This window comes from Mirounga angustirostris, unplaced genomic scaffold, assembly GCF_029215605.1.
Source record: "Mirounga angustirostris isolate CCGP_5_RB_7025 unplaced genomic scaffold, mMirAng1.0.hap1 SCAF_1, whole genome shotgun sequence".
Taxonomy (NCBI): domain Eukaryota; kingdom Metazoa; phylum Chordata; class Mammalia; order Carnivora; family Phocidae; genus Mirounga; species Mirounga angustirostris.
Genome location: NW_026991709.1, coordinates 35,151,584 through 35,170,695, shown reverse-complemented (window position 1 = coordinate 35,170,695; position 19,112 = coordinate 35,151,584). Strand labels below are relative to the sequence as shown.

Here is a 19,112-nt window from a genome sequence, read left to right as displayed (position 1 = left end):
TTCTACTATGTATTAAATAGTATAGGAGAGGAAAATATTTTCTTCAGCCTTCTTAGGGTCACTGGATGGTTATGAAAATTACAATGACAAAGATTAACAGGAGAGAAGCATACAGATTAAAAAAAAAAAAAAATCCACGTACATGGGAGTCTTCATAAGAGAATGAAGACCCATAGAAGTGACTATAGCAGGAACCTTTTATACCTTTAACACATTAAACAATAAATTTGTGAAAGAATTGACAAGACATAGGGGTTTGAGCTCTGGGTAGTCCAACTAGGGCTAGGTAGTACTCTTTCTTAATTAGGAAGATAGGGTTTGTTTTCAAATTCCTTTAGTGTCCTCTCTGGGATGATAAATCTGTCTCCAGTAAAAAGAGAATTTATTTTCTGCCTTTAAACAAAAAAAGGGGGGTGCCTGGGTGGCTCAGTTGGTTAAGCGACTGCCTTTGGCTCAGGTCATGATCCTGGAGTCCTGGGATCGAGTCCCGTGTCGGGCTCCCTGCTCGGCGGGGAGTCTGCTTCTCCGTCTGACCCTCTTCCCTCTTGTGCTGTCTCTCATTCTCTCTCTCAAATAAATAAATAAAATCTTTATGTTGATAATTGTCCAATATTATAAGGTCTTTATTATTCTTTTCTTCTCCACTTTTCATGAAGAGAGTGTTGTCTTTGCATTTCTTTTGCCCTCATCAGGCCAGCCATGGTCAAAATTTCTCTTTAGTAAAAATAGTATGTGCAAAAGACTGAGATTTATCTTCCAACTATGACCCCTTATAGCTCATATAGAAATACCTGACATGTGGTAATGTCAGTCATATTATATGAGATAATAATATACAGCTTGCTGTTTGGTTGCTGCTGTCACCAACCCCAAAGTCAAGTGTATTTTTTCATAGTTAAAGCCACTAAAATATAAGAAATAGATTATGCATTTACTCTGAAGCTATTTGAAGTATAAATCAGATTTTATCACTCTAGAACTGCCCAGCTCAAAGTCCCCCAATATCTTTTCTTCCTAATTAGTGTAATGTCTAAAACCTTGCCAGTGGCTTACACGTTTCCACGTGAAATGGAGATATGTCTCTAGGACTTATCTTAAACTACCACCCTGCTTCCTTTTTCTCTCTGGTACAACCACATCAGGCTTCTAATTTTCCACAAATATGCAAAGCATTTTTCTATCTCAAAGTTTATGACCTTGCTATTCCCTCTTCCACAAATGCTCTTCTCCTATGTTTATATAGCATGTCTCCAACTTCTTGCGTCACTGTTCCAATGTCCATTCTTTCAAGAGAACTTTCTTGATTGCCATCAGTAAGAGCAATTTCCTTTTCATATTTTATCCCTGTGTTCTGCTTTTCTTTTCTTTCACAGCACTGTTCACTGTTTGGCATTAAATAAAAGACTGATTTATATGTGATTGTCTTTTTTACTACAATGTAACCCCCTGAGGGCAGAGTCTGTCCTATGTTCACTCTTGTATTCACAATACATAGTACAGTCCCCCCACAAAAATACACTCATGGAACCTATGCTCAGTGAAGAAAGAAATCTAATGTTTAACACTTGGCACATTGCATGTTCTTAAGAAATATTTATAGAATATGGAATGTACTAAATTCATCGGCTATTATCTATGTCTGGGAAGCATTCACATGACCCTCCATTGTCTCCATGCTTTATTTGAAAGGATAGAAGCATCTTACACTTAAGATCACCTTGTCTAACCCTCACTTAATACATGTCCCAGGTCAATCCCTTTAATTGAATGCAAATGTACTTAATGAGCAATATCCATGAGAAAAATTTTATCTATCCTTGCCCAGCTCCTCTTAAAAGAAATTATGCTATTTATTGTTTCAAAATGATTTTATTTCTGGTTCATCTTATTCTGCACTGTCTTTCCTGAAGGTCAGACTGGTCTCTCTTTAAAAATATCCTCAATCCCTGATATCGATACTTCTAAGAGTGTGGTTCCATTTTAATATCAGCTCGTGTGAATATCAAATGAGTGTGCATAAGCTTCTCCCACAGCAGAGTTTTGACATTAAGAAAATTAAAATATGCCCTAATCATAGAATGTTTTAACTGTTGTCTGACATTTTAAAGGATTTTCTCATGAATTTCAGAATAGATTATACTCCTGCCTGGCTTCTTGGGTATAAAAAATAATCTTCTAAGTGATTTAAACTTTATTTCTAATTTATAATAGAAAAAGTACAAAAGAGAGAGAGTCTGTATGATGAGAAGCTTTCTTTGTCTATTTGTCTTTTTCCTTCACAGGAAGCCAAGGAATTTTTTTCTATTACAAAATCATATATAGCTTGTTATTACAATTAACTTGAGTCCTGCAGGGATATAATAGACTTATATAACAGGAGTAGGCTTAGCTCTTTGCATGGGCTCCAAGAAGAAAAAATTCCTAATTCCTCATACTTCTTTATGAGGACAGGTATTTAATTATCCTTAGGACATTCTTTTTTTATGGGGGAAGGAGTTCAACTTTTAAATATTTCGATCTGGCGAGTGCTTAAATAAGCTGAGACTATTATATGTCAGTGACCATTTTACATCTCTGAATGATGCTTGGTATTTAAAAATACTAATGTTTATCCTTTGGCATACATTTTTCATGTTTTAATGTGAGCCCTAGATTTTTCTATCTTATTTACATAAGATAAATATATTTCTTACATTTGACCTATGAGCCAGAAAAGCCTTTGCGCAGTTTTTAGAGTGATCTCTCTCCAATCTTGACATTCAAGTTCAGATGTTCTAGCAGTTCTAAACTACTTGAAGTTTCCAGACTCTCACATGGCCACTCTTCTGTAACTTTTCACACATAACATTCTATTCTGCTGTATATTTAATAAATATATTGAGCACTTACTATAGATGAGACCAAAAAACAAAAAAATGAAACAAACCTGTTTTGGGCATTTGGCATGCACAAATAATAATAATAATAAAAAGGGAAATATTTCTGCCTTCATGTAGCTTAAAATCTTGGGGGTAGGAGATAAAGCAAAAAAAGTAAATAAATATAATAAACAAGTGGATTGTATGCTGTGTTAGTTGGTACTAAATGTTATGGGAAATGTTATGGGCAAAAAATAGAACAAGGTCAAAAGTCAAAAGAACACTAGTACCACAGGAGGAATTTTGTAATGTAAATTCAGGTGATCAAGTTGGGTAGCATTGAAAAGTAGCATCTAACTAAAGAAAATGAGGAAAAAATCAAATTAAGACATGTGAATAGAGTATCAAGTCCAAAGTTCCTGAGGAAAAGTCTGCCTATCATTCTCTGAGGCAAAACAGACCAGTCTGGGTGGAGTGATGTGAGTAAATAGGAAACAGAGAGGTAAGGTGAGGGGACAACAATCACAGAGGGCCTTGTCAAGACTTCCTCAGGCATGGGAAGAGTTTTTGAAAGACGTCAGTTTATGTATTAAGAACTGGTTGTAGGCAGCAGAACTGGAAACAGGAGGACCAGATACTAGGCTATTGCCATAATCTGGAAGAAAGATATTGGTGATTTGAACAAGGTTCATAGCAGTATCTCGTTCTGCAATTTCCGTTTTACCTACAGTCTACCTTACCTTCACTAGTTGCTCTCCGTGTAAGATTCTGCTTCCTCACCTCCTCTGTGAATCCTTTTCTGATGTCAGTGTACATCTGATAAAGTTACTCATCATATAGGCTTTCCTAGCACCCTGTGTTTATTTTTGCCAGAATGTAACTTACTGTAAACTATTATTTGGTCCCCTTGGAGTCAGTAATGTTTTCTTCCATATCTATATTTCTATTACCTAAAACAATTAATTGAATGTAAAAGTTAAATTAATGTTTGCATAATGCACTATATATCCTTATCAGAGTCCATATAATAAGAGAATAGATTTTTGATAACTGTCAAATAACTTATATTGTCTTCAAGAAACTACACTTAATCATTTTAAAATTTTTTAATTAAATGAATGCCCAAATATTATGTTAGTTTAAACCTATAAAGTGTACTTCTTTTAATAATCATATCTTAACTCGTCTGTTCTTGCCTTTTCATCATTTCCAAAATGGTGGCATTTACTAGAAGGTTTGTGACACGTCTAAGCATTTTTACTTTATTTTTTATGAAAAATATAAATGACAATGAATTTCTTTCATATAAGTCAATAATATAACAATTGAAGAAATATTTAAAATATTTTAATAATATAAGAAATGTCTCTTCTGCTGTAAGGCAGATTACATTTCACTTAATATTTGAATTCCCTTATTTATTAAATTACATATATATTTTTCTACAATATATGTAAAGAGAGTAGAGGATATGTGCATATATGCATATGTATATATGTAAAGTTGTGTAAATAAGTCTTGTCATTAATATTTTCAATGTCAGGTTATAATGGAACTCCATAAAATTTTGCCAATTTGGCTTTTTTACCATATGTTTTGTTTTATTTGCCAACTGATGTTCCCTAGTATCTGTTCCTCTTTTTTCCCACACCCTGTATTGGACCATGAACTGAATTTTCCTTAAATAAGGAGTTTTCAACTAAATTAAATTGGAATATTTCTTTAAATAACAAATGTCAAAATTCCAAATGACTAATAAGCTGTTTTTAAAATTATATGTGCATTGTTGTATACTAAAAAATGCATGTTTATATACATAGATATTTGCACATACATTTTTACTATGGATATGAGCTTGTTGTTACACCTCTCTTTGCTTTAATTTGTAAAATGGGAATAGCTTTAGCTCCTATTTCAGATTGTTGTGTACTTCTAGTGAGAAAACTTTTATAAAAGTGCTGAAAAATAGCATTTGGAATATAAGAGTTCAGTAAATGTGAGTGACCAAATTTAATTGCTAAATTTTCATTTTTTATAGTAAGTTTCAGGCCGACTTCTAATATTTATGTAAAAATACAATTTTGGGGTGCCTGAGTGGCTCAGTTGGTTAAGCGACTGCCTTCAGCTCAGGTCATGATCCTGGAGTCCTGGGATTGAGTCCCACATAGGGCTCCTGGCTCAGCAGGGAGCCTTCTTCTCCCTCTGACCCTCTCCCCTCTCATGCTGTTTCTCTCTCTCTCTCTCTCTCTCTCTCTCTCAAATAAATAAATAAATAAAATCTTTAAAAAAATAAAATAAAATAATAAAAATACAATTTTATCTTATTATCATTACAAATTAGATATTTTGGATCAATTTTAGACATAAAACTAGCAGCTATGCCAAACATTATAATACTTCTGAAAGAAACACCATCTATAAAACTAAATCTAAAATATCATGGTGGTTTTTCACTGGCTGTTCTGTTTGTCACATATATGAACATCAATAACAACAGTAATAGTCTTTTAAAGAATATATCAAACTTTTAAATAACACAAGTCATTTTTTCCCACTATTAACACAATTTTTCTACAGTATTAATGAGGAAAACATTGTAAAAATATATTTGCTTATATGCTGAAAAATCTGGTGGATGAGAGTCCCTTCAAAATGCTTACCCACTTTTGTCTAATAAAACTGAAAGGGACTTGTAAAATACTTTCATATCTAGTACCATGAATCCATTTAAGTGAAAACCCGGCTATGATTAATTTTTGCATTTTTGGTATCTAGATATTTTTTCAATTAGCAATAATCGTGCCTCGGATAAACCTCATTGGCTACGATACTGCCACTGCGCAAAGCTGGTATCTAGATATTTTTTACACATTCTAAGCATCTAGAACATTATTCTGTTTCTCTCCTCAGAATCTATATAATTGCTGTGGAAAGAATCTAGTAGAATAATTAAGCAAAAGGGCTTTGAAGCCAGACAAATGAGAATAAGATCTCTGATCATTTACCACTCTCATTTTGATTAAACCACAATCCTGGTTAAATCTAAAGCTCTTTCTATCACATAGCTGCATTCATATGTCTGAACATGGCTATAGTGAAAATGATGATACTGTGCTAACTGTTCTCCATTTATATGCATTTATATCCATCATCATGAACATCAAGTTAGCCCTAATGCTGCTAGGCAACTGTATACATCCCTACTTTATTCACTCTTCTACCTTCTTAAATGACTCTTTCATAATTATCCTTCTCTTCTCAGACTTCCCAACTTCCCTTACTCCAACCTCACTCTCAGCTAATGAATTTTTGTCTTATTTTTTTGAAAAAAAAATCATATAAAGACTTCCTCAAGCTGCAGCCATATCTATCTACCTATCTGTATTTGTATGCATATATCCTTCCTTCCTTTTTGGGTGAGCTGTCCATGCATTAGGTAAGACCAATTTCTATATTTGTATGCTTGAACACAATCCCTCTTGCTGACTTAAGGACATGATTCCAGCAATTTTCCCTTATTGCTTTTACTTCCAAGTTTCCCATCCTAGAAGTTCATTCCTATTAACAAAGAAATAAGCTCTTTGTTCCCACTTTAAAAAAATTGTTTGGCCTAGTTCCTTCTCCAGATAATGTTATAATTCACTTTATCCCTTTTGAGAAAAACACTGGTAAAGAATTGTTTTTATTCACTTCCTACAATTTCTCTTTTCCTCATCTTCAATTTCTTCCAATAAGGTTTTTATTCCTAAGTGGCCAACATTAACCTTACTTCAATGTTGCTAAATGTTGTTTGTCAGGGTTCATCTTCTGTGGCATCTTAGTGTCATTTACATGGGTAATCACTCTGTCTTCCTCTGTTTCCCCATATGCTGGCTATTCTCTGTCAGTTTCTCTTACTGACACTGTATCATCTCCCTAACCTCTAACTTTGAGAATGCCTCCACAGTTTAGTATTTTTTGTCTCCCATTCACTAAGGGGTAACACATAGCTTTATACTTTTAAACATCATATAGACATATACATACGTGAACATATGATATGATATAGATTGATAGATGATAGATAGCTCCACACTGATATTTCCAACACAGACTAGTCCACTGAATTTGATATATTTATCCAACTGCCCATTTGACAGATTCACTTGGATGTCTAATAGACATTTCAATCTTACAGAGTTCCTGTTAGACCATATCCAAACATGTTTTTCTTTTGACCTTTTGCATCTTAGTTAATAGAAAATCCATCTTCTCAGTTGTTTATGCCAAAACCTTGGTATCTTCCTTGCACCCCCCTTCTTTCATGGTGAACATCCATCCATCAGAATATCCTGGTGGCATCAGTTTTAAAATATATCCAGCACACTCTAACTTAGTATCTTTGCTGCTATCATCTTGGTCCAAGGCACTGTGATCTCACAATTCTATCATTGAATGAGCCCCAGGCAGGTTCCCTGAATTTGCCTTGCCCCCGGAACACTCTATTCTCAACACTGCAGCCAAATGGAATTTTTAACAGCCTTTATTGAAACATAATTGACTTTAAAAAACTACACATACTTAAAATGTTCAATTTGGTAAGATTTGGCATATGTATATACCCTTTGAAACCATCACTGCAATCAACAGAGGGATCTGTTTAAAACATGATAAATCACATCATGTTCTTCATATGCTTTCCTCTTCACAAAGAGTAACACCTGGAATCCTTTGACCTAGGAGGCACTACATGATTTGTCTTGTCACTACTAAGAGTTTATGTTTTATTCTACTGCTCTCTTCCTTCTTCACACACCTCTTATGGGATTGCTTATTATTCTTCCTTAAACATATCCCATTCACTCAGAGCCCATTCACTTCCTGTCCTTTCATCTAGAATACTATTTTCCCATATCTTGCAGAGCTAGTCCCTCACTGCCCCAACACTTCATTCAAAAGGCACCTTTTCAGTGACAGCTTTCATAACCACCATACTAAAATTGAATCCCCATACCCTTTCCCTGCTTTATGTTCTCTACTTAACACTCATCAGGATAAAGAAGATGTGGTCCATATATACAATGGAATATTACTCAGCCATCAGAAAGGATGAATACCCATCATTTGCATCAGCATGGATGGAACTGGAGGGGATTATGCTAAGTGAAATAAGTCAAGCAGAGAAAGTCAATTATTATATGGTTTCACTCATTTGTGGAACATAAGGAATAGCATGGAGGACATTAGGAGAAGGAAGGGAAAAATGAAGAGGGGGAAATTGGAGGGGGAGATGAACCATGAGAGACTATGGACTCCAGGAAACAGACTGAGGGTTTCAGAGGGGAGGGGGGCAGGGGTATGGGTTGGCCCAGTGATGGGTATTAAGGAGGGCATGTACTGCATGGAGCACTGGGTGCTATACACAAACAATGAATCATGGAACACTAATGAAATACTGTCTGGTCACTAATATAACATAATAAAAAATAAATACATAAATACATAAATAAATAAGTGTAAATCCTAAAAAAAAAAAATCCTCCCTCTAGAATGTAAGGTCCATGAAAATACATATTTTGGTTTGTTTTGTTCACTGTCTTTTCTGAAGTGCCAGAATAGGGTGTGGCACATAGCAAGCACTCACTTAATATTTGTTGGATAATTAACTGAATAAAAACTTCATAAGGTAAGTCAACTAGAGAGTTGAACATAATTCCCTCATATACAATAATTATTTTGCATGTTATCAATTTGTTACTAAATATTTTACTAGTCTGTCAATAGACTGACAGGTATCGTATTCTTAGATTTTATTTGTAACTCTCCCTGCCTGTTAGCACCTCTCTTGCCACACTTCTTCCTTCTTCCTCTTTTGTTTTTTATTCCATGCCCTAATATTTAATTTAAAATATCATATGATTTTTTTCCATAAACAATAACTTTGTGGGAATTCTGTACCTTTTTTAAAAAAGATTTTATTTATTTATTTGCCAGAGAGAGAGCGCATGCACAAGCAGGGGAGGTACAGAGGGAGAGGGAGAAGCAGGCTCACCACTGAGCAGGGAGCCTGATGAAGGACTCAATCCCAGGACCCTGGGATCATGACCTGAGCTGAAGGCAGAGGCTTAACCAACTGAGCCACTCAGGCATCCCAATTCCATAACTTTTAATGGTAGCTAAGATTAGGTATATACCCACCACAGTCATAAACACAATTTCCATCAATTGGTTCATTTATACTTCCTGTTCCCTAATATTTTTACTGTGCAAATTCATATGTATGCATGTATACATGTGTCTGTATACATGCTGTGTGTATTCTAAAAATCACAACTGACATAGTCAGACAAGCATCCATAAGACATGCCTAAACTCCACATTTGTCATTTCATACAGAGAAAACCAGAGAAAGACCTGCCTCTTTTCAGCAGTTAAAAAGAAATCCCCTCTGATTTACTCAAAGCAGTAGCTTTAGGGAACAAAAATCTTTGGTAAGCTTTCAACACCATTAAAAAATTAATAAGATTTCTCAGAGTTCTCTGACCATTTTATTCTTTTAACATTTTGACTCAACTATGGAGTTTAAACTATATGAGAGCCAGCAAAATAAATATCTGAGTCAGTAATCTTTCTCTGGAGCCAAACTGAAAGTCAGTAGTTTGAGGAGATTGAATCTGTCATAATACTGGACCGCTTTCTTATCAACAAGCCATTCCTTTTTAATAGGAGTAGAATCTTAAGAGGGATGGATACAAATTAAATAAGGTTTATCAGTACTTCATTCAAGATGTTATTGTGCTGTCTTCATTTGAGGACAATTTCAAAAGAGAAAGCAAACAGAATGTTGCATCTGAAAGAAGTAATTAAATCCTCAATTTCTCTACAATCATTTATTTGTAATAGTAGCAATTCCAAAATTTGATTAATAGCATGATCTTCTTCTGGTAATTAAACATTCTGCCAGATTTTCTAAAATTAAGATGTTTACAGACTTCCAAAGCTTTAAGAAGAATTTCTCAAGACCGAGGTTCTAGTAAAAAGTTTCAAAATTTAATAACACTATGTACTTCTAAAGAAGATGACTGGAGTTTTCTATTCCACTGAAGGTGAAACCTGATGTACATTTTCTTTATTCCATGTGACTTTTCTCTCTGACTGTTACATCATGCAGCCCAGCTATCAGTAGAAGTGGCCTAGATCATATCAGTGGGTTGAAAAATGCAAGTCATAATAGTAGCATAGAAGCATGCACAAAAATCTTGTATTGCAATTGGCCTTAGAGTTGGTGTTAACTTTCTTAGGTTCTTTAATGATTTTTAAACCATATGGTTGCCCCCAAATCATTCAATATCTTTAAGGAAGGTAATCTTGAAAAAGACATAAACATCTGACTTGAATTCATCTTTGCAGAACATTGCTGAATGACAGGAAGTAAGAGCGAAATGGTAAGGGTCAGAAAACAAAAACAAAATAAAAAGAATTAGAAGTGAATGTATTGAATGAAGAAAGCAGAGGATGAAGCAAAAAAAGAAAACAGAAAGAAAGAAAAAAAAATCACATACATGGTGTAGAGGCATATAATCTCCAGAACTGACTTATGTTTCTTTTACAAACACAAGAATTATATGTTGCCTATGCCTGATTTATATTATCTGATTGTTCTTGTTTATAGATGCTATAGGACTTGTGCTGAACACAAAGAGTCTCACTGACTCTTCATGGATTTAACTAGAAATATTTGTCTCAGTAGGTGGGAGTGAATTATCAACCACCTAGTAAAATTATTTAAAAATAATTAAAGAAAGAAAAACTTGACATAGGATGTTTTGTTTGTAAAAATACTTTCAAAATAATGCTATAGTCTTAGAAATAAAAATTCCATAAATATGAGTTTATTGTACATTAATGATTCTACTTCGCTTTTTGTTTTGATTAAAATGTTGAATGGGAAGAAATCAGAGAGAGAGACAAACAATATGAGACTTTTGACTCCAGGAAAAAAAACTGAAGTTTACAGAAAGGGAGGTTGGTGGGGGGACAGGGTAACTGGGTGATGGCATTAAGGAGGGCACATGATGTGATGAGCATTGGGTATTATACTCAACTAATGATCATTGAACATTATATCAAAAACTAATGAGGTACTCTTACACTGGCTAATTAAATTTAAATAAAAATAAATAAATAAAATGTAGACATTTAAGTAGATCATCTAATGGACATTTTTAAAGAGAACTGTTTGCTTAAATAAAAATTTAAATATAGATAAGAGAAATGCATGGAATAAAATATAATTACAGAGAATAAAATTTCTCAACAATTAATGTGAAGATTAATGCTTGATCACAAATATCATTAATTCCAAATGTCTGCTCCCAAATAACAATGGTTATTGTGTAACTAGGAATAGAATGAGCTTGCTTTTCAGGTGATGAAATGTTTTTCTCATCTCCTATATAGAGCTTTATTTCTGCTCAGTTAATTCTTGATTGTCTGTACTAATAGGGGAATGCATTTCTGTAGAATATATAATTAGTATGTATTCTAGTAGGTATTTTCCACTTAAATCTTCACCCAGAAATTAAAAGAGACATTGGGTCTAGCTATTGAATTCACATATTTTCCTTCATCTACTTTGATATTTGAACTCCCTTTGTTTAAATCCAAGGAAAACAATAAGGCTTCCAGAGAAGCAAATATGTTCTTGATAGACAACCAAAGATAAACATAAGGAAATAACAATATTTCCAAGCAGAAAGAGATGAAATAGTAAGGAAAATCTAGGCTTTATTAGTTATTTTTTTTATTTCAAACAAATTTTTTAAATAATAAATATTGGAAATATTAGAAGCAAATATTTCTCTCTTAAGTCACTGGAGAGTAAATTGCCAAGCTCACACTTCATTGCCCTCCAAAACATTTGTGTGCATTTTTTAATAAACAGGCTATTTTCTTACATAACCATAAAATAGCCATCAAAATAAAGAACTTAGCCAGTATATGCTATTTAATAACTATGTGTAATATTACCTCTTATGACATAAAAAGTCCTAAAATATAATTACTTAAAACAACATTTTTTTATTTCACAATTTCTGTGGGACAGGAATCTGAATGTGGCTTAGCTGCTTCTTTCCACTGGGTCATAATATTTCAGTAAAGATATTTACTTGGGCTGTGGCCTCATTTGAGGACTCAGCTGAGGAAGGACTGCTTCCAAGTTCACTCACATGATTGTTGGCAAGATTCAGGTGCTCAGGTTCTTGAACTAAGGGATTCAGTTCCCCACTGGCTATATTGATCAGAAGCTTCCCTCACATCCTTGCCACATGAGCTTTTCCAAAGAGCAACTGACAACACATCAGGCAACTTCCATCAGAGTGAGAAGGTAAGAAAGCAAGAGATGGGGCAAGTTGGAAGCCCCATTCCTTTTGAAACCTACTCCTGAGGGAAGCATCTTATTCACTTTCACCATATTGTTTTCATTAGAAGTGAGTTTCTAGGTCCAGTTCACACTTAAAGGGAGGGGATTACACTGAGACGTGAATAGTAGGATCAGGAGTCATTGAGAATATCTTGGAGGCTGTTTGCTATACCATCTAATCCTCAGACTCTCTTCAAGTTTTGTCGAATAATGTATTTATAGCAAAAAGTTTCCATTTAGCATCATCTACTGCAGTTAAATATCCTGTCTTCTTAGTCTCTTCGGTCTTCCCTTGATTTTCATAACCTTCACACTTTCGAGATTATAAGCTATTTCTTTTGTAGAATGACTCTTTATTTGGGTTTGTCTAACATTTCCTCATGAAGATTTAGACCATACATGTTTGGCAGAAACATCACAGTGGTGATAGTACATTTTTTTTAACTACTTCTATCAAGTGGTATGCAATATCAATCTGTCTCATTATTAATGATGTTCACTTTGAACATCATTATTAATGATGTTCACTTTGTTATTTGCCAGGCTTCTCCAGTATAAAGTTATTCTTCTACTCCTTTGTAATTAATATGTCTTTTATGGGGCAATCTTTTGAATTTGTAAAAAGATCCCATTCGTCATCAAACTTTCAATGTGTTTATTCCCTTATTTACATCTGTATAGACTCATGGTTTCTTAGTTTATTGAGTGCAAAATAATCTATTATTACTATTATTCTGATGCTTGAGTTATTACAGTTTGGCCATAAAGAACCTAATACACCTGGCTTTTGTGTTATTTAGACATGTCTCTTTCATTCTTTAAACACTTTCTTCTTTGGGGGCACAGACATTCCAGGCGCATCTTCTTGTCTCATCATTTCCCTGGGCCAATTTTGAAACTAGCCATTTCTATAGGAAACCCTGCTTTCCTTCACAATGACATAACTGTATGTATTGCTACTGAGGTGTGATTATTCCCCAAATCTCCAAATAAAGATATCTACAAGATTTTATGTGTATGTATGTATATATATGTACACGCATGATCATGCATATACATATATGTATATACATATTCAAAAAATATATAGAAAAACATATCCAACAAATATATGTACCCAACAAGTATATACAAATATAGAACTAACACCATGATTTCTTTGTTCTGCCTTATTATAACTAGAAGTTCTCTCTTAGACAGTAAGAAATCTGGTCATTATCCTATTATATTTAATTACTTGATCAATTTCTTCATATGTAACAAATGCCCCATTTTCATTGTCACCTCCTCCCCCCATGTGGTTACTTTCCTTATTCTGCTTGTGCTCTGACCTCCTGTGCCAGACCATGCATCATTTAGAAATTCTTCCCACCTTGCTTGGGCTCTGACACTCACAATGAATACTTTCTGTGGAAATGCCCTCCTCACACTTCTCAGTGCCTGACACCCCATATCGCTGTTACCAATGGATGAATGACTTTCTTATCCCATTTGAGCTCACAGTTGTCATACCAGCCTGACCTCTCTGCACCAAAACTATGCTCCCTACCACAATCCAAGATCTTAAAATCACATGGTGGTCTCCTCTCTCTGATCAGTTATAACACCTTATACTGGGTCACTGATCCAATACAGAGGCCCCTGTGCATATTTCTTGGACTCCAGTATCTCAAAACAGTCCATCTTCCCACATGCAAACCTTTCTTACAGTGCCTGAGGTGTGACACCTCAAACCAGACCATCTTCTTCAAACTACTTTTCCTACACAGGCTGCCTACTACTCTGTGTGGACTCCCAATCCACCTCCTGCCAGCTCTCATACCCTGCTCTAGGTTATTGTGGCTTCTGACCCCCAGTACCCTGTACCATGGACATCTATGTTGCTTTGTTCCTACTAATGCTTTTAGGACTAAATTGCTCAAAAGGGAAAGAAAAAAATAAAGAAAAGGGAAAGAAAAGGAAGGCAAGAGGAAGAGAAAGAAGATAAAAAATATTTTAGATTATATTTATGAGAAAAAAGAAATCTGGAACTCAATGATTTCACTCAGAAAAGAGGGTTGCCAAAACACAAATTTGTACAAATAGTTCAAAAGTGATCATTATTTAAAAAAACTAAAATATTATTTGTGGAAGAATGCAAATTAAAAAAAAAATCCTTTACCACTTTGGGCTTGAAGGATAACTTATTAGAAGTCATTTCCATGAATGTCCACTCTATAATAAATCATTCCCAAGGGCTATGCTGGTGATGACAATAGGCATTGTAAAACAGCACAACATATAATTTCAAATATTTTTTTTCAGAAGTCTGAAGAAGACATACCTCCTTTTGCTCAGACTACACATCAGGAAATTGACTCAGAGGAAATAATTCAACAATTGCACAATTTCTACATTGCATTGTTCACGATAATAAAAAGACATCAGTAGTTACTATTCAATGATATGGGATTACTAAATCATTAGGTTACATATGGATAATATAATGCTAGGAAGTTATTAAAATTATCACATAATGTGATACATTGATAAAAGAAATAACAAGAACCACATGATCTCTCAATAGATGTAGAAAAAGCATTTGACAAAGGACAGCATCCTTTCTTGATTAAAACTCTTCAGAGTATAGGGATAGAGGGTACATACCTCAATATCCTAAAAGCCATCTATGAAAAACCCACAGCGAATATCATTCTCAATGGGGAAAAATTGAGAGCATTCCCCCTAAGGTCAGGAACATGGCAGGGATGTCCCCTATCACCAATGCTATTCAACATAGTACTAGAAGTCCTCGCCACAGCAATCAGACAACAAAAAGAAATAAAAGGCATCTGAATCAGCAAAGAAGAAGTCAAACTCTCTCTCTTCGCAGATGACATGATACTTTATGTGGAAAACCCCAAAGACTCCACCCCAAAACTGCTAGAACTCATACAGGAATTCAGTAAAGTGGCAGGATATAAAATTAATGCACAGAAATCAGTGGCATTTCTATACACCAACAACAAGACAGAAGAAAGAGAAATTAAGGAGTCGATCCCATTTAAAATTGCATCCAAAACCATAAGATACCTAGGCATAAATCTAACCAAAGAGGCAAAGAATCTGTACTCAGAAAACTATAAAATACTCATGAAAGAAATTGAGGAAGACACAAAGAAATGGAAAAATTTAATTTTAATTCCAAGTGATATTTTGGCAGATTTTGAAGAGTTTATAAAGAATCAGTACTAAACAAGCACTTTTTTTTGTGGGGGGGAGGGTTGTCACTATAATGGCAATTACAACAACTCATGAAGCAAAGCAGAAAAGTTCCTTCTTATCTTATTTGGATCCTGTTCACGATGCCACAGGAACATCTGTTAAGAGTAGTTTCCATGAAGCTCCACAGACAAAAAATAAAATAAAATAAAATAAAATAAAATAAAATAAAATAAAATAAAATAAAGCATCCCCAAGAGCTATAGTGGATCAGAGGAAATAAATACCATTGGTGGGCTAAAGTTGGCTTGGTCAGAAAAATCCAAGTCATAGTCTGAAGGAAAATAAACAGGAAGGTGTTATCAAGCATTAAGACTATACAATATAATGAGATAACAGAGGAAAGAGAGTAAGGTTAAAACCTTAGAATAAGGATCAAATTATGAACCATATTTGATGTTTCTCTTAGAGGGTATGAGTACCTGAGAGTGTTCTCTCTAAGCAGGTGGTATTTGAGTTGCCACCATTCTTAGTCTGCTTGTGCTGCCATAATAAAATACCATACACCAGGTAACTTACATAACAAAAATTTATTTCTCACAATTATGGAGACAGGGAAGTTCAAAATCAAGGTGCCTTCAGGAAATGTTTCATTCTGAGGTCTCTTTTCTTGGCTAGTAGTTAGCTGCCATTTTGTTGTATGTTCACTTGGCCTTTCCTTGGTATGTGCTCATGAAGAGAGAGAAATATATCTCTATCTTTTCCTCTTATAAGACCACTAGTCCTACAGGATTAGAGCCCCACCTTTATGACTTTATTTAATTTACCTCCTAGAGACCCTATCTTCTAATACAGTCACACTGGGAATTAGGGCTTCAATATATGAATGCACGTGGGAGGGGGGAGCAGAATTCATTTGATAGTAACACCTGAAGGAAGAAAGAGTGTACTATGAAAGACTTTTAAGGAAATAATATTCTAAAGATTTTTTTATTTATCTTTCAGAGAGAAAGTGGGGGTGGGAGGACTGGGAGAGGAAGAGAGGGAATCCTCAAGCAGACTTCCCGATGAGCATGGCAGATGATTGAGGGCTCTATCCCAGTATCCTGAGATCATGACCTGAGCTGAACCAAGAATCCAATGCTTAACTGACTGAGCCACCCAGGTGCTCCCCTTTTTTAAAATTTATTTATTTATTATAAGGAAATAATATTCTAGGAAGAAGAAACAGGAAGGACAAAAACCTAAAGGCATGAATCAGCTGATGTGTCCCAGGGACAGAAGAAAAAAACCCATGTGTCTAGAGAAGAAAAATGGTAGGGAAGAAATAGAAAGGCATAAGGTCTAATATATAACCTAGCCAAAATTACAGTGGGGCTTATTAACATTGTTATCAATGTGTTTGAATTTTATTCTAGACTGATGGAAGCTATTGGAGGCTTTGCCCTAATCTAAGTTAAAAAAAAAAACAAAAAAAAAAAACCTGCTTTGTGAAGACTTGTCTATCAAGGAGTAAAAACAGCAGCCCAAATATCACTGACCTTTATATTGTGGTTAATATTCTTCTATGGTTAGATATTTTTCTTACAAGCAATCCTTTTATGATAAATATATTTTGAGTGAAAATTGATTTTAGAAATCCAGAAACTCTAGTATAATCTAGGAATTCATAAGATCATGTCATTTTTTTAAAATAATAAAATAATTATATTGTGTTAAAATACATTGGAGTAGAGTAGATACTTGTGAATGAAAACCAACTCATTAATGATTTGGACATCTTGCTGAGCTTTTAAAACTCCTGTTGAGAAGGTTGCTCAATTTGGGCTATTTTATAGACCTCTCGATATGGTCCTGCCATTTAGTAAAGATTCCTAACTTTCAGGAGGTGGAGGGTTATCTTTGGGGAAAGTATAATGTTTATAAAAGAAGGCCACCCTCTTTTCTCACATCCCTAAGGAAACTGGAGATGGTACTCGACAGGTACTCCCTTCCAAACCCAAGGAAGAACTGTACCAATAGATATGAAATATAAGGTTATCTTTCAACATCTCAGTCCAGTTGGGCATATGCTTATATGCAGCATAGGTTGATCTCTCTTAGTGCAGGAAAAGAACACTGTAGACAAAAGATTGTGCATTGTGATGAGACAGAGGGAGGATGATTACCAGTCCTAATTCTCTTGTCTTGAAGTAAGAAAAGTTGATTCTATTTTTGCCTGCTACCCTCTGAGTTGGAAACTTGGAACTGGTTGAGATCAGGGACTATGGAATTGGTGGGGATTGAGCCCATCTGAAGTATGTGGTGTGCTGTTACCATGTGGAAAAACATATGATATAGTCCCATCTCTAAAGGAATCACCAAGGCCTAGAGAGATGCTCACCAGCAAGGCCTGTTAGGGTTTCACACCCACATCCAGCCATAGGCTGAGCCATGAACTATATCACCATGGGGGTCATTATGAGGAGTCACAACTCTGCCTTTACAGCTTTGTAATTATTCACAAAATAAAAAGCATTTACTACTAACATGAAAGATAACCTACTCATCAAGGGTGGTGGTATAGGAATCTTCTTTTCTTTTTTCTCTTCCCACCGATAGACAAGAAACAAGCCCTGGGAAGATGGAAGGAATTGAAAGAGAATAACCAACCTTATGCCTTCAGTTCAGAGCTATGAGTGTCACCTCAGCTGTGGTAAGAGGGATTACTAAAAAGATTAATATCAGACTGAAATCAAATTGTCTACACTAAATTCCAAATCCAAGTTACCTTTAAAAATGTAACCAAAGTGAAATGTATTAAGGAAATTCATTTCCCACTAGCAAAGTGGATTTGACATTGTACAGGTATTAGCAGTTATACAAAAAAAGTAAAGCATTTTTATGTGTATCCCTCCAATTGGTTGAAGCATCTCTGTGAAATCAATTAGAAGGATTTACTAAAATGTGATTAATTAAGTACTAAGCATCTTTACTCATCCCAACTGCGACCCTCTGTATCTATCAATTTTTGCAACTGGTATAAATAGCATAATCCTGTATTGTGTAATGGTCTAAGGTATGCTGTTGAACTCTTTCTTATAAAAATGAACTGACTTAAAAGAAAATTAATTATTATGAAGAAAATGCAGTTTAAAAAGCCTTTACCTGCTTATTGAGTGGAAATACAGTTGCTCAGTAAGAGAACTTGAGGGTTACCATTTAGCCCTCTTGTGGCAGGCAAATCCTTCTGCTCTTGAAAGACTGTGATTCAGTTCCTACACTTCTCTCACATTAGTCACTACAAACACAATAGTAACAACTCCTACCTCTGAAGGCCTCAGTGAAGGGGGTAACATCCTTGGGTGGATTCTTCTTTCAAAGAGCAAGCTGTAAAGGGAAATTGGGAGGGGGAGGATGGAGCCATGTAGAGTGTGGACATGCAGCACATACCCATTTATTAGTAGAATGGAATACAAGAAATCCATCTCACAGAAATCTGAAAGATCCTCACCAGGACAAGTCCCTATTGAATAAGCTTACTTGTTTCAGAAGAGACATAATCACAAACTCATTAAGGGTGCAAAAATAAAACAAGCACACCAGGCATTAAATGCAAACATAAAGGAAATAATTGAAAAGATGTTTAAAGTATTTAAAAGAATTTTACA

The 19,112-nt window shown here is 34.8% G+C and overlaps 1 pseudogene; it reads right to left on the bottom strand.

Moving 5' to 3' along the window:
* Positions 1-5,583: 5,583 nt before the first annotated feature.
* On the bottom strand, positions 5,584-5,706 carry LOC123834919 (U4 spliceosomal RNA; annotated as a pseudogene).
* Between the last annotated feature and the right edge of the window lie 13,406 nt (positions 5,707-19,112).